Source organism: Cyrtonyx montezumae, unplaced genomic scaffold (assembly GCF_038088225.1).
Source record: "Cyrtonyx montezumae isolate F1298 unplaced genomic scaffold, pur_monq_1.0 scaffold_7, whole genome shotgun sequence".
Lineage (NCBI taxonomy): Eukaryota > Metazoa > Chordata > Aves > Galliformes > Odontophoridae > Cyrtonyx > Cyrtonyx montezumae.
The window spans coordinates 24,570,366-24,586,176 of record NW_027072078.1 but is presented as its reverse complement, the minus strand read 5'-3'; the positions used below and the strand labels follow the sequence as shown (position 1 = coordinate 24,586,176).

Below are 15,811 nucleotides of genomic sequence, written 5' to 3'. Positions count from 1 at the left end.
CCTCTATCTGTAGGGCATGCTGTGTCAGTCATTCTGATGCAGACTTTTTCTCCTCACAGTACGAAAATGGACTATTATGTGAGAGGAAAAGAAAAAATGATGGTATAAATAAACTGGGAATATCAATATATAGACAAAAGAAATTACTAGAAGAAAGGTTCATCTACGCAACTCGAAATAAAAAACAGTAATTCCTTTAGTTAACAAGCAACCCTTAAATCCCACAGAACTTGGCATAACAGTCCCTATAGCATATCACCTTTGGCACACAACACAGCCCAGGAAAGACTGGATTTTATCTTTACCAGTGACCCTGGCAGACCTTTCCAGAAAGACAGATCTTCCTGTTTTAACTAGTGCCTACACAACTCTACAATTACACCTCTCTAGAAGAAGCCCCCACTGAGCTTTCTTACTGCACGGTCAGCTTTACTCTTTATGACAGTATGACTGAAATCTGTCCCTTTTAAATTCACGCATACTGAAAATAATCATTACTTTTGCCAAGAAAACACTAAACGTGGCATTATGCTGTATGAAAATACAAGATTAAACATTCTTCTGTGAAGAGTTCTGTGGCAGAGCACCTAATACTATTGAAACAAATCAGCAGTAGTGGGCTGGAGTAGGCAAATCCAAGGCATGTTGTTAAGCAACTGTACAAACACATTCCTCTACCTGAAAATCCCACGTCATAGATAGGGATGGATTCTGAAGTTGTTTCTTAGAATTTGTCCAGTGCGACATCCTGACCTCGCCATGCAACCCCTTCTTTTGCACCACATACTTATCAGCACCTACACCCAATCCAACTCACCCTGGCTGAAGTCACAGATCACTGCCAATGCTGATGGTGGCACAGGAACTGGAAGTGCAAAGGGAACAGAACTATAGGAAAATCTACTTTAGGAACTGCAGCAGGTTCTGTGTAGGTTTAGGGAGCTGCGTCAGCTGCAAGCTATAAGCACACCTTCATGTTTCTCTTCTCGACAGCAAGGAGTGGAACCCCTGTAAGTAAAAGACTTAACATATTGATATTACTGTAGAGAACAAGTTCGGCTATATTAACACAGCTCTTCAGATGTTCATGAATCTATACACTTTTCTTCAAAGGCAATGCAATAATAATGTTTAGAACAACTCTACCACAGATTACATTCAGGAACCTGCACAACCACAGAGACCACCACCCTCACTGCAGAAGGTAAACAGTGTTCAAGGAAGAGTTGGATGTACACTGCTTCTCCCAGGGAGAAGAATGGAGGACACAGGCTTAACTGTGTGGCTAAGCTAATGTGTTTTGGGAAATGATCACACAAGGCATTGGTACAGGTCTTGGAACAGCAATTGCTACAGAAGTAAACCATTTATGTACAGTAGCCAAAGTGTAATTGGGGGTAGAGAAAAGAGAGCGATGACGATAAATACGTATTTGTAGCTTCACCTGTTTTCTGGACAAGTGAGTTAGCTTTAGGTTAACAAGTTGTAAGATGTATTTCAAATGGTAAATAAAGTCTTCATAACCATTTAACTGATGAAGAAACTTCGGCTTCCCATCCGAAACAAAAGCCAACACTAACGCATTGAAATAAAACTTTTGAATTTACTTCCCATGGCTGCTCTGTAAGCATTTAGGAACTCAGGTCATGAAAAAAAATTTGAACAATCCATGAAATACTAATTGTTAATTTTATGCTCTCTGTATGTTGATATTTTGTGTTTTCATTCATTTTGATTATTAAGATGTTCAAGATTCATGGATATGGATAACTCCATAGAATCCTTTTCCTTGGGGGAAGGAAGAAAAAAAAAAAGATGTCTTCTCCAAAAACTGGAGATTCAAATGTTCAGTTCAATTCACTGAAAGTCTAGCACATCTTTTCTCTTTTTTTCCTGACCTCTCTCCCTGACATAACCCCAAACAGCGCCCATTTATTCAGTAGTAAGGCTGCTTTTATTTCACCACAGGAAAGGATTCAACCAAATGAATTGGACATTCAGTACTGAATGAGAGTGCCCATGAGTACAGTAAGTTTGAAATAATGATTTTGCTTGTTAGCACAATTTTTCTGTACAACAATTTCCTATGTAGACAAATCCTGTACATTTTTTTTAATATATACTGTAATAGATCTGAGCCAAACAAGCTCAGATAAGACAAAACACAAGCAGAACAGAAAGTAAAAAGGAAACACAATTCAGCATTTAACTAAAATGTACAAGATCTGTGTGAGATCAAAAACATTCCAAACTTTCTTACAGTTTACAACACACAATCAGGCCACCTTGGCACATCGTCAGCACTCAAAAACAAAAACATGTTAAAGGATAGCCAGATCAGCCCACAGAGTAATGTGTTCAAGTCTTTAACAGACATTATCTGTCTCACAATAACTAAAATCACATAAACTGCTCAGAGACAAACAAGATTCTTCCCCTCATTTTTTTTTTTCATTTTTTTTTTTTAAACACCTAGCAGGCTGCTAATGCTACTGCAAGCACTGGAAATATGAACTAGGACATAAAGGTTAAGAGCAAGCTGCAATTAGCTGCATTACTACATTGGGTCATTTGACAGTCAGATCCAGATGTTCCCTTTTGTCTGTCCCATGGCACCATCACAGCACTGCCTAGCAGCATTCTTTTTGTGAGAAATGGGGAAAAAAAAACAGCAGAATTCTTCTCATGACCTCAGCTGATTTCAGCAAAAGTCTCCTGAATTAAGGGGCCATTATTTCAGTTCATTGGCACCATCTCAGTAAGCCAGTATACCTATTTCGAGTATTCACTACTAAGTTTCTAATATTCATATTTAAACTGTAAGTGTCTTATGTTTTGGAATCCCACTCATGTAACTCCTTTTAAAAACTGAGACGTTTCAAAACTCTCAAAGAATGATACTTGTTTCCAGGTGTGTTGTCACACAACACTAAAGAAGGCCTGAAAAACAATTAGATGAGATAACAAATTTCTCTAAAAACCAGTATATTACCTAGAAGATAATATTTTGAGTATACAAAGAAACATCCTAATTCTGTGCTCCACCAACTGTAATGAATTTAATGAAGTTATTAGTGAATGTAATGAGAATTAATTTCAAGACTGATTTTTGAACAGTATGACTGAAAATCTCTCCATCCTATTACTTGCTCTAACATTATAGCCATCTGTAGTCTTCTATATAGTCAGCTTCTGATCCAGTTTATGCTTTCCCTACTAACCTAAGCAGTTTTCACCTTTAAATTACCCCTCACAGGCAGTGCACTTAGTGATTTATTATACTTCCTGATTTACTAACCCTAAGACCCACTTCATTCAAAGTAACACAGACATAAATTTAAGAAAAAAACATTTTAGAAAGTGACATTAGTGCTTTCAGAACAGAAGACCAACATTTATTCTTCATAAAATGTCTAAATTTTTAAAAGTATACATTTCTTCTGCAAGTTCTGGCAACTTCTGTGCTTTGTCAATCAGGGATAATTAATTACTACAATACAGAGTAGCTCACAAACTGGTCAGACACCAGTTCTTCTGAAGATGATCATAGAAGGTAAATGGGAAGGAAAGAGTAGTTTTAGCCAGTCATAAAAATATAAATATAATCCAGCTACAAATATAAACCAGCTACATCATGCTGTTGTGGAGATGGAATTCCTCATATGAGGATGCTTAGTCAGGTGCATAGCCCATAGGGTAGAAGGTCTGCTCTCATGTCACTCAGTATTGCAAAACCTCAAATGGACTGGCTGAGAAAGCCTCCAAAACTATGTACATTGACTAAGAACAGCCAAGAGATTGTTTCAGCACTAAGAAGTACAAAAATACAATGTCTTAAAAAGCCCAATAATCATAACATACAGAAAAAAAAATAATCAGATTACGTTACCTGAAGTGAAGGTCTAATAGTCTGGAAGAACTCTGAAGCATGATTAATTTTTTCCCCATAGAGAGCTGGCAGAATGTTTCTTAAGAAGCTCAAAATCTAACATCAATTAGATATTACTTTTTCTAAAATAACTGACACAGAGGACAGCAGCACTCCCACAGACAAATTGTCAGGCAGAAGAAAGCACTTCTGCAAACAGAACACTAAGTACAAAACAGAGTAAATGAAGTGGCCAGGGAAGAATTTAGTCTAAATTTAGGACTATATTTTTGTCTCTGAAGTAAATTTCTAGCCACCTGTTCTATAAACAGGCTTAGTTAAGGAACCTCAACCAGTTCGAAACGATGTTCAGTAAAATGGATTACACGTTGGGCGGAGCTATAAAACAGCATGTAGCATCGAGCAATAAAATCTGCATTGCTCCATACCAGTAACAAGTTTTAGTAACTCAGAGCCTCAGGTTTTCTGGGAATTACCCACAAGGGCTGGGAAGACTGTTTCTTTTTCAGCCTTCTCCATCTTTTACTCATTTCTCTTCTGTTTCTCTTTGCTACATTCAAAACATATGCCAGAAGTTTCTATCCTTTCCCTCAATATATTTGGGGTTGACTACAGAAAACAAGCTATGGTAAAGGGGATGGATAATGTCCAGAATGGTTTTAACAACATGATGGGTACAGTTTGTATGTCTTGTTCACTGACATAAAAGAAGCAGACAATTCGCACAAACCTAAAATACAGAAATGCTTTCTTTAGAAAGATTCAACAAGCCTATCACATCCCTTAACACAACTAAGCTCCTCTAAATTTGTAGATGTATATTTGTAGATGCCCATTTTTATTTCTTTGACTCCAGTTTAGATTCCAGTTAAATATCAAGTATTTATGAGGACAGAGGGAGAACTCCAGAATGAAAGGGCCATATTTCAGGAAGAAAGCCATGTTTAACAGATTTCTGACAAAACAAATTGGCTTAACAAATTATGCCAGCAACATTCTACTATCCTGTTTCCTTAAATGTTGAACAGACAGGGAAATTAAAAGAAGCCTCATGCTGCAGTGACGAAATAAGATAGGCTTTGGTGTACCTATCAGTCAGCTGAAATGCAGACATTAGCACACTAACTTTGCGGATGTTTGAATGACATAAGTGTCAAGTTGAAAGCAGCTGACTCAAATGCAATCTGAAGCAGTAAAAGGAAATGAGGAAGAACCTTGAGGAACTTAAGAGCACGTCTGAATTCACTTCCTTTATCACTTAAGATAACACTACAACAGCTCTCAAATCTTAAATGCATGTAATTCTCTGTGATAACAACACTGTTGAGCATTAATGTAACTGCAGTCACGGCACTTTGTGTGTTACTAGTTGTGTTCTCACCACGCTCCACTGGTGCCTCTCTTCCTCCTCACCACTATTAAAGCCTTTCTCAAGGTGCATCTAAACTATCACCCGTGTAATCTTATACTCCAACTGCTAAGAGAGAGGAACCAGAGACACGCTGCTTCCTCACCTCTCCACCTAGCTGATAGAAATGTTTCTCAAGTGTCAAATCACACTCCTGCAGGAGGACCACACTGCTGGTCTGTGTCTAGAGGTAACTGTGGCAGCAGTGGGGAAAACGTCAGCATCTGCTTCCTTCCAAATTGAAACTCCAAAAAGCAACTCCTAACCCCAGCTGCATCCTCTTCTCATAGCATCAGACTGGCTGGTGAACAGGAATTGGATGACTAGGGGGCTCAGGGAAGGCTGTTGCCATCTAGAAGCCCCTACTGGTAACTTGATTTTCTAAAGTATCAGCAGCTGTGAAGAAGAGCAGAAAAACCCACTGATGTACAGATGCTCTCCTGACAATCAGAACAAAGCTCCATTTCCCCCCCGGGCGTGCACTCCACCCAAGGTGATAAAACCATACCATTACCTGCCCAAAATCTGCACACAGGAGCTGCCCCAGAGCCGCATTCCCAGGCAGTTAGCATGACAGAAGCCAGGGCTGGGCTTCACACCATACCTCCCTGTTAAGCATTTCTGCCTGCTCCTACAGAAAAAACAGCACCAACTTTCTGAAGCTTCTAGAGTGCTGGAAGTACCTCACTGAGACCATCTGGCTTTGGGTAGCCCATTCAACAACATAGGACCAGGACTCAGCACGAGGGACAGTAAGAGAAGCACTGGTGGAGGCACCTCCTGACTGACACGGGCTGAGCCTCCGGGGGAAGGAGAAAGCCTCAAAAACACTTCTGGGTGTGCAGCACATTGTATGAGATCTGTTAATACGGTCGAAAATAAAAAAAAAAATTCAACAACTCATCCTTCAAAAATTTCTTTCACAGTTTTCATTGCAATATACAAATAGGACACTGTGCTTAACATTTGGTTGACCTTTGAGGAAAAATTTCCGAGTGAATATTTTGCTGGGCCTTTGCACAGCGCTGAACGTGCACATTGACATGAATGTGGCTTCACAGAAAACATAAAAATTAAAACGCTGTGGAATGCAGGATGTAAATGCATCATTTTCAGATGAAACTGTCTAACATCTTGTGGTGGCGGTAAAAACCAAATCACTATGCAAAATGATAATACATGAAAAGTCAATTGTGTGTTTCTAATAATAAATGCTCTTGTGGCTTTTGAAGTCACAAAAAACCTCTTGGCTGAATTGGAGCATTGATCTCTGTAGTTATTTATGAGCAGTTCCTATTAGAATTCTATTGAATTCCTTGAATGGTGAATGGAAGTGCTTTTGAAAACACACACAAAAAACTGTTAAACAAGGGACAAAATAAATGGAAAGCTCAGCATTGCCAAAAAAGTTTGAGAAGGTCAACAGAACATTTCAAGTTATTTTCTGAAGCACAATCACATAAAGATGCAGTTCGGTGGAAATGATAACATGTAACACAAAAGCTATACACAGGATACATTTCTCTGTCACTTCCAGACTGGAAGCAGGACCATCGGGATTTGTTTCTCGAATACTGTTTCAAAACTCATAACATACCCTTGAAAAAATGTTCTGCTGTAAAATATGAATGGGCTATTAAAGATTTTAAAGTGCTGTCACTCCATCCTTTTGTCTACTATAGATTAGTGTGAAGCTATTCTATTCAGCGTGCGCACAGATATATGTCAGTATGAAATACACAACAATTAGATCGAAGGCACTGAATAAACACTTCTTAAGCAGAACACCCTATTGATTTTAGGTCACGTCAGTTAATAATAATGTTTATTATACACGTGCTCCTAATAATTATCTGCAAGAACAGGAAATGCATGAAAGGCTTGAGATTAGGGTCTCTAATGCCTTCATTCATACGCATTCATTCCCTTTGTTGCCATTGTTGATGCACCTTGAGGCACCATCAGGGCACTGGAAGGAGATGGGTCCATCACCTCATGAGTAACTCCACCCTCACTGCAGAGATGTTAGGCCTTCAAAGCATGGTTTGTTTTCTAAGAATTGCACAGTGCAAAGCAGGCAGAAGGGGAAGCCTATTTCCATGCTTTGGAAGCTGCAACAAAAATAAAGCTGATTTGTCTTAGCAATTATTAGACAACATTTGTGGGTTTTTGTTTGTTTTTTGTTTGTTTGTTTTTAACTTTACACAGTTATTATTAATACAATAAGCAGACATTAGGAAAGGCATCTCTTCCCTTTTAGCATTTTTGTTTTAGAACCTGACTATAGATTGTGTTTTTAACATTGAATGTTATGAAGATATCTATACTCCACCAAAAGAAAAGGGTTGACTATGGTTTTTCTGAGTACTAATTATTGTCATTTAAGTTTGGAAAGCACATTTTTAGAATGTGGCTTTATTTTTACAATTGAAAAATCGAACAACATAAACTAGTTCATCTTCAGAAGCTTCTGTATTAAAATCTGCCTTCATTTTTGCTGAAGACCATGTCTATTTTCTCCAGAATTACAAGATAACAGCACCTCTGAAAGAATCTCAGCAGAGCACTCACCTCTCTAATGACTTAAGTAGTACCTTCTTTTAAAGCAGCTGTGTAACAGCAGTACTTGGAACACAGAAGGATTCCTTTTTCCTACCTTTTCCCTTTTACTTGTGGCACCACAATTCCACTGAACAATGGCAACTTTGATTCGGAGGACCCCAGTGCCATTCTGGGGTTATAGCTGCTCCCCCATCAGATGATGCAGCCTGCTATTACATGCTGCCCCTGGGGATGGCCCTTGGCTGACAGCTCAGCCCAGACCTACAGCTCACTCTGGGCAGCTGCTGGGCACACACTGCCATCCTGGCACACCAGGTGTAACTGAATGCAAAATACCTTTGAGTAAATATAAAAGGCTTAAGTGGAAAACGATTTTTTCAGGTACTCGAGTGACTAGAATCATTTCCCAGAACAGTTAGAATTCATCAGTTTGTCTGAAAGATACGGGAAAAAAATACTGTCAAGAGATGGATTGAAAAATGCTTCAGTCATTATATTTCAGAAACAGAAACCAGAGGTTTAAGAAAATAAGAGCAGTTTTATCAGCAATGTAAGGTCTACCCAAAGGTGGCCAAATGTCAGCTCCAGTCTCAGATTTTAATCGTTTCTCTTTCATGCTACTCTCACATACACCTCATTAGTATAATTCCTACAAAGCACTTTTATTTCTACTTTCTCAGGACTGCATATGTGTTCCCAATGCCAAGCAAGTTATTATCTGCAACATCGTTACCCAGAGAGGGATGCTTTTTTATTGAAATCCTTCTGCAGGAACATCTAGCAATAATGAGCATCACATACAGCTTTCCTGTAAAAGGAGGGAGAACATATGTACCGGGGAGAGGGGGGATGGATGACAACAGAACCAGACCATAAGAAAAAGGCAGTGCTGGTAACTAAAACTGAGTATTTTAATTGCTTACTTCAGTTTTATTAAATAGCTTACAGCTACCTAGAGAATTTCTAATCTTTCATTTAATTAATCTCAAGAATGAAGTTCTCCTGGAGGAATTTCCTCTTAGAGGGCTCCTTGTCAGTTGTTAATTTTCAGTCTATTTTTTCAGTCTTCTCCAGAGGAATTCTGCCCTAAGTGTAACTGTATATACCCTTGGTGGTTACCCATGCCTCATTTTCTTATTGTATTTCCTCTAGTTATTTAAGTAACGTGATTTTGAAAGTAGAGATAATTAATATATTTACTGCAACTGCTATTCAATCCCACAAAATTTATTTAATTGTTGAGAAATCAGAAGATAATCCAGCCTCAGCATGCACAGGTACTGTGCAAAGTCAGAACTGCTATTACAAAAGAGCAGAGGGCACCCACCATGCCCTGCCCTGCACACATACTGAGCACTGGGCTGCAAACAAAGGCCTCCAACCCACAGCAGGAGCAGGGTGAAAAGATGCTGCACCACCACGGCCCTGAGCCTCTGAAGTACCAGGGGACCTAACGGCCAAAACTGGCCACAAGAATGGTAAGCAGATCAGAACATACAGGAAAGCATAGCAAAAATAGGTAAACTTTCCTGAAGCAATTTCCAAAGTGAAATTAATCCCCAAGTTCGAAGATAGGAACCCTTGAAACACTTAAGCTACTTCCTATCTGAAAGGCTTATTTACTACGGTGTATTTTAATTCATCGTAAAATGAAAAATAGATGGAAGACACTGATTAATGAAGGGTTATTTTCACTCTTAACATCATTCAGAGCTCTAACCCTCCCCACTGCATATACAGCAAATTGAGAAGAGACTCTAGAAGCACAACCAGAAGCACCAGTATTTGCTATATACCAAAACACACACAGTCTGATTCAAGAATACAGTACCAAGAAAACCAGAGAAACACTCAGATAATTGGAAGGTATGTGTCCATCATATTGCTGATTTATCTATTCCACTGTACAATCAATTCTGGAATTCAGTTTCCACCTCCTGTGGCTGTGTGTACCACAGTTATTTCAGCAGAAGCCTCCCATAAGATAATGATTGTTGATGATAATGTCTGTTGACATTAAACAAAAAATATATTTCCCTTTTTAGTTATGTTTTCCTAAACCTTCTACCTTTCATAGGCACTGCAAGGAAGTTCTCCTTTTTCCCCAGCTTTCCCTGTCCTGATTCACCCAGGCTCAGGCACAAGCTGTACACGCAGTTTAAGCAACTACATTTTCATCTTTCCAGCACTCCTTCATAGATGTTACATCTGGAAAGGGCCTTCAAAACATCAGATTTGGAAAGACCTGCTCCACCCAAAGCAGGTGCTTTCAGCTGAGCTAACAGGATACAGGTGCTATCTTCCTACAGAGCCAATGCACAAACCGTAAACATAGAAAGTATTATTTGCAGATTAGGGTCCCCAAAACTAACCTACAGTTTCATTTGCATGCACGTAATAAAGCAGACAAAGGCACCAATCGAACAGCAGCCTGCCTCCCCCAAAAAGCAAAAACCTCTTCAAGGAAAGGCTTAATAGAAGCACACAGCATGGAAGCTCATGAAGGCCACAGAGATTTAAAATGCATACTCCAAATTCTATAACATTTAATTTTTAAGAAGCAAAACTAAGACAACTCCTTTCTCCTAAAGTACATCTTTCTAAAAGGGCACCGCACAAACTCACTGAAGCATATTAAGGGCAGTACTGAGGCTACATGCAGCTCACAGACCTGACACAGAGCTGCAGAGCAGCACAGGCACACAGCCACACGGCAGAAGACGACCAGAGAGGAGCACTGGCACTGCCCCTTGCTTCTGCCCTGCTTCAGCCCCACACACACACTGAGGACAGAAACATCATGCTGCTTTCTCAGATGACACTAAAGGAGTTTGCTGCGAGTATCAAGACTGGCAAACACAAAGTGACAGGTGTTAATTTTAACTCCTTCCGAAGACCACTGGTTCTTTTCCACCCAAAAAAAACCCATTTCTGATTTCTCTACAAAGTTAGTGACAAAAATCCATTTTTACCATGTGGTTGTTTTTGGTTTTTTTTTCCTCCAAAATGATTTTGTTGTGTTCCTTAAAGCAAAAATCACCAAATGGCACACAAAATCACTGCTGCACAATCTGGGAAGCATCCCTCTCTGACCCTGAGATAAATATTGCAGTTGAAGTATCACAATGCATTTGAACCACTTTCAGAAGTTTCATTTCTTCTAGCAGCAACCTTTAACATCACAATGAACAACTTTCTCAGGCTTGCAAATGTTTGGCAGAGCTTATGACAACATACTAACAAAACACCACCAGGAAATTATCTGTTCATCCAGACCTGGGAGCCCAGAGTACTACTGGTAGCTGCACTTCAACTGACTGGTGTATTTCTGTGTGCTGTTAGGGAAGTGACCATTTCTCAACCTCAGGAGCCAGAGGAAGTAACAACATCTCCATTACATTACAGCCTAGCCTGGCGAGTTCAGCCCTGAATCTCCACTGGCACAGACAACAGGGAGCACGAGCTTCTGAACGTCACGCTTGAATCTGCTCCTTTCTACAACACAGCTATTCAGTGCTCTTGACTACTTGCAAGTACAACCTTCCTTTGGCAAAAGGAAACACAAGAATCCTGGTGGTAGCCTTCTCCCAGCACAAAGTACACTGAAACTTCCCTGAGACAAAGTGGGCACAGCAAGCTCCTACTGCTCCCAGCAGCAGCTCTGGTTTACAGGCAGAGCGATTTCCTACAGCTTTCTGTTTTTAAACCTGACTGATGCCATCTTAGAAAGATAATAATGAACACAAACTGAAAAATAAAATTGATAAGACTTATCTCAGAACAACTTTCCCATCTGAGAAAATATTTGTAGTGTAACTTTCATCACAGAGACCCAGTTTCACTGTCATAATTACAGAATTCAACTTCCTTAAAAGTTAATAATCTTTCAGACACAAAAACTTTAATCCACATACAGTTAATGTTCAGAAAATCGAATTGTTTTATTTTGTTACACCTACTAAGCACCACAAAAGCAATGCTAAAAGTCTCTGTTTAAAGGGGTTTTTTTGAAGTAACAGTTTCTGAAAACAATCACACAAAATAGCAAGATATCATATAAGCAGAGCCTCCACAACAGAACATCCCAAGAGCAGCATCAGCTAAAAGAAAATTTTCAGCATTCAATTAAAAATCACTAAGTATTTGCTATTAAAGGTAAAAATTCCAAGTCAAAAAGGTATTGGAATCTTCTCTGACACGATTCTAGGCTAAAAGAATTCAAGTATGAAATTGTTCACCTCAAGCAGTAAGACACTGATTTCCCTTTGAAGATGTGGGCCTTTGGTGACACAGAATAACTCAGCCCTTCCTGCAGCAGCTGACCCTGCAGAAGATGAGGAACGGCCAGAATGGCAATGGGAGCACACAGATGCCTTAAGAGCGTTATCAATTCCATTTATTGCCTCAATCTGATGTGGCCTGAGAACCCTTCAATGGCAACTGTGTTTCACTCCCTAATCTGACAATCTCTCCTAAAGCATTCTTCATTAAAGATCATAAGTACTCATAATTAAAAGACTGCTTATTTATGAATGGGTATCAGCTGCTTCTCCCTTCCTCGTGGAGCAGCAGGGATGGCAGTATCTCAAGAAGCACTCACACAGAATTGCATGTCATTCAACAGCCACCTTACAACTTCTCCAAGGAGTAATTGTAAGTGCAAAGTGTGCAAGCAGAGGTCTAATTGCATCACTTACTACTTCTTTTCTCAAGGTGCACAAGGCTAAGAAGTAGAAGCTGGTTCAATTCTCGTACATCAGACAAAAAGTCATTTAGTTGTGCCTGTTTGATTTAGCTGACAATGAGAGGTAACACTGTGTAGAACACAGTGGGAGCCAGCCTGCAGCATCCACACAGATCACTGCAAAACAGCCATGTGCTCCTCAACCACATCCCGGCATCTCCTTCTTGAGTGCTGACACACCAATAAAACTCTGTGAACACAGTAACTGCTGTAAAGTTGAAGTAATCACACTGTAAGTGATAAACAGCAGGAGTTTCCTAATAATTGTGATATTCTTAAAAATCAGAATGGAGACACTGGTATGTAATTACATGACAAAATGTATCATATCGCTATCAGAAATTTTCAAAACGTTGGAAATTCAAAAGGCTTTCAGAAACCTGCATAAACTACTTCATGCTATGTCAGTGGATCACAAGCCCCGAAGGAAAACCAGTTCTGTACCCAAACAAGCGTATGAGAACAGCTGGCCCAGACAGCAGAGACCTGCTGTTACCCATCGGCCGCTGCTGCACTCTTTTTGTTCTGCCTCCTGCCCCAGCATCCTCCCCTCCTCCTCTTTTTGTTCTACCTTCCACACTTCCTTCTGTCCACTCCAAATAAGTCCGTGTTATGAGCACACACAAACCATTTTTACGGTTGTTTAGGCCGAAGCACAACAAAATCCTATAAGACCCGTGAGATCATTTCATGAAAAGTGGCAGCACCAGAGCAAAAGCGTGCTACTAAAAACAAAACAGAACACAAACAGCTGACCATCTGTTGACAGCTTCTTGTTTGACCACTTTCACAACTGGTGAGAATGGAAGAGATGGGATACAAAGAACAGGACGCAAAGGCACAGTATTCACGAGATGGTCACCAAAGGTAAGCTCCTGGGGGACAGGGCACAGTGATGGGGTAGCAGGGCAGCTAACCAACGGAAGCAGGAAGACCAGGGGAGACAGACCAAAAATTGATCAGTTAAAGAAAAATAATCTAACAGTGGCTTCAACAACGGAAGAAAAATGGCACACATCTGCTATTTCTTTTGATAAACTGACAAGTTGGAGCAACATTTTTCATCCACCCTAATTTTCAAGACTCTCCACCTCTGCCTCCTGCAGACACCCGAGCGCTGCAAGCAAGCATTCCAGCTTTGCTCCCGGGTACAGGTCAGGACCAAGTGAGCCATGACATGTCACCCCTTCCAGTTTCCTCAAGCCTGCCACCAGCACTGTTTTCCAGATGTTTGTAGAACACATTCCACTTTCTAAATGCAAGCATAAAACAACGCACAGACCTTCTGTGCACATTCAGCAAAATGTTTCTAAGATAACTCACCAAAGGTAGCAAGGTCCCAGTGAGACACAGCCCCCAAACACTGGTCGGGGTCATCTAGCAGCATCAGGATAAAAGCAGGAAGAAACTGTTCATAAACCTCTCACAGAACAATCCTGTCCCACTGCCTCACAGGCTGCTGCTGTAGGTGCCAACTACACGGCTTTCTGCATTCAGGGCAGCCCGTGAGACATGCCACACGCACACGGGGTTAACAACAGAGCACACAACACTCACAGGCAGCCAGTGCTCCTGGTAAGCATTGGTCCAGTGCCTACAGAAAGCAGGGTCCAGCCCTGGCTCCTGCTGCAGGGCCCTCCACCCAGCCAGGGGTCACTGAGGAACAGAGCCAAGCAATGCACCCAGCTATGGGCCCCCTGTATTTTCGAAATATGCTAATGGAAATGACATGTAAGGAGCACCAAATGAATTCCGTTCATTAACGGGGAGCTCACCCGCTCAATAGAGCAGCCAGAATTACTTGGAATATTATAAGATCTCACCTCTATCGGTGTGTTTTACAGACATGGCTGCAAACAATCAGCCCTTCGTTCTGCTCCCAGAAACCCAGCACAGCCTCCACTCCCCTGTGACCACACTGTAAGTACACCCATAGGCTGGCAGTAATTTTAGCAGGGGCGTTCAATCAATATCACTATGCACAACCAAAATTAGGCTTTAGCAGGACAACAGAATTTACACGTCTTGTCTGTTGCCACGCTTTACATGGAAAGCTGTACTGAACAAGAAATAATCAGCAAAGTAAACCCTAAGGAGGTGAATCCGACTACAAGCAAACCTCGTAATGAAGACAAGGAAAGTGTACTAGGAGGTAAAATATTAATGAACTGCTGCTTTTGAAGAAAACACAGAAATATTTCAATGCTTACTCGAGTTTAAAAACAACTTACAAATAAAAACATGAAATACAAAACTCTACCAACAAGAAACTGCAATGACAACAAAGTTATCTTCAGACATCAGATCAATGCTTACATTTCGGAGTTTACACAGCCTAAACATGCCTGGGAAGTGCAAACAAATACGTGTATGTTAGCTCATCACCCAGAATTCTATTTTATCAACACGGTGCAAACCAAGTTCCGCCAAGATGTAAAAACAACTTTTTAGGTCAGCGAAGCAAGAAATCCATTATAGAAAAAATGGCATCCGTAAGATGACGATAGTGAGTATTTTACGTTCAGGCAACGAAGCGGAGAACTTCCCTCCGATGCTCGCATCCAACAAGAGGCCGGTTTCACCAATTCTCATCTCGTTCACGTGCCCCTGCAGCGCACATTCGCGATGCGATGAACTCACAGATGTCTGCGTGTGCGCCAAAGCGGCGGCGGCTCCGAGAGCAGAGCCGTGCCACCGGCACACGGCCGGCACGCAGCCTCCCCACGCACAGCGAGCCGAGCTCAGGGCAGGAGATCCCCGCGGACGAGAAATCCACGCGCACGCCGCCCTCTGACAACGAACCTCCAGCCGCAACCCATCAGCGCCTCCGTAGTACACGAGCCACGCGAGTATTTTCCCACGTCCCGGTTGAAACGACCACCGCACGGCCACCACGAAGCCTCGCAGGGTGCGAGAGGCAGCGCTAAGTTCGGCCGCGTGCGCTGCACAGCCGAGCTGAGCCGAGCTGCGCGCACGCCTGGCACGGAGCGGCGCCCGGAGCGCTTCGCCTACACGGCAGCCACCGCGATCCAGCAGCGGCTGCTGGGGAGTGCGGGAGAAGCGCGTCCCTCCCGCAGCTCGCCCCGCCGCCAGGTACACGCAACCGACGTGCGGTTATACAACCCCTCTGCTGGAGGGACAGACTAAAAATGGACCGGAGCCGCGCACCGATCCCTTTTCCCCGTTCCTATCCGGAACGGCGCGAGCA

The 15,811-nt window shown here is 41.5% G+C and overlaps 1 protein-coding gene across 2 annotated transcripts in view; it reads right to left on the bottom strand.

Annotated features, from left to right (window-relative positions):
• The window catches only part of PTPN4 (protein tyrosine phosphatase non-receptor type 4), a 99,122-nt gene that overhangs the window by 83,069 nt on the left and 242 nt on the right, over positions 1-15,811 (bottom strand). The gene's annotated exons all lie outside the window — the stretch shown is intronic.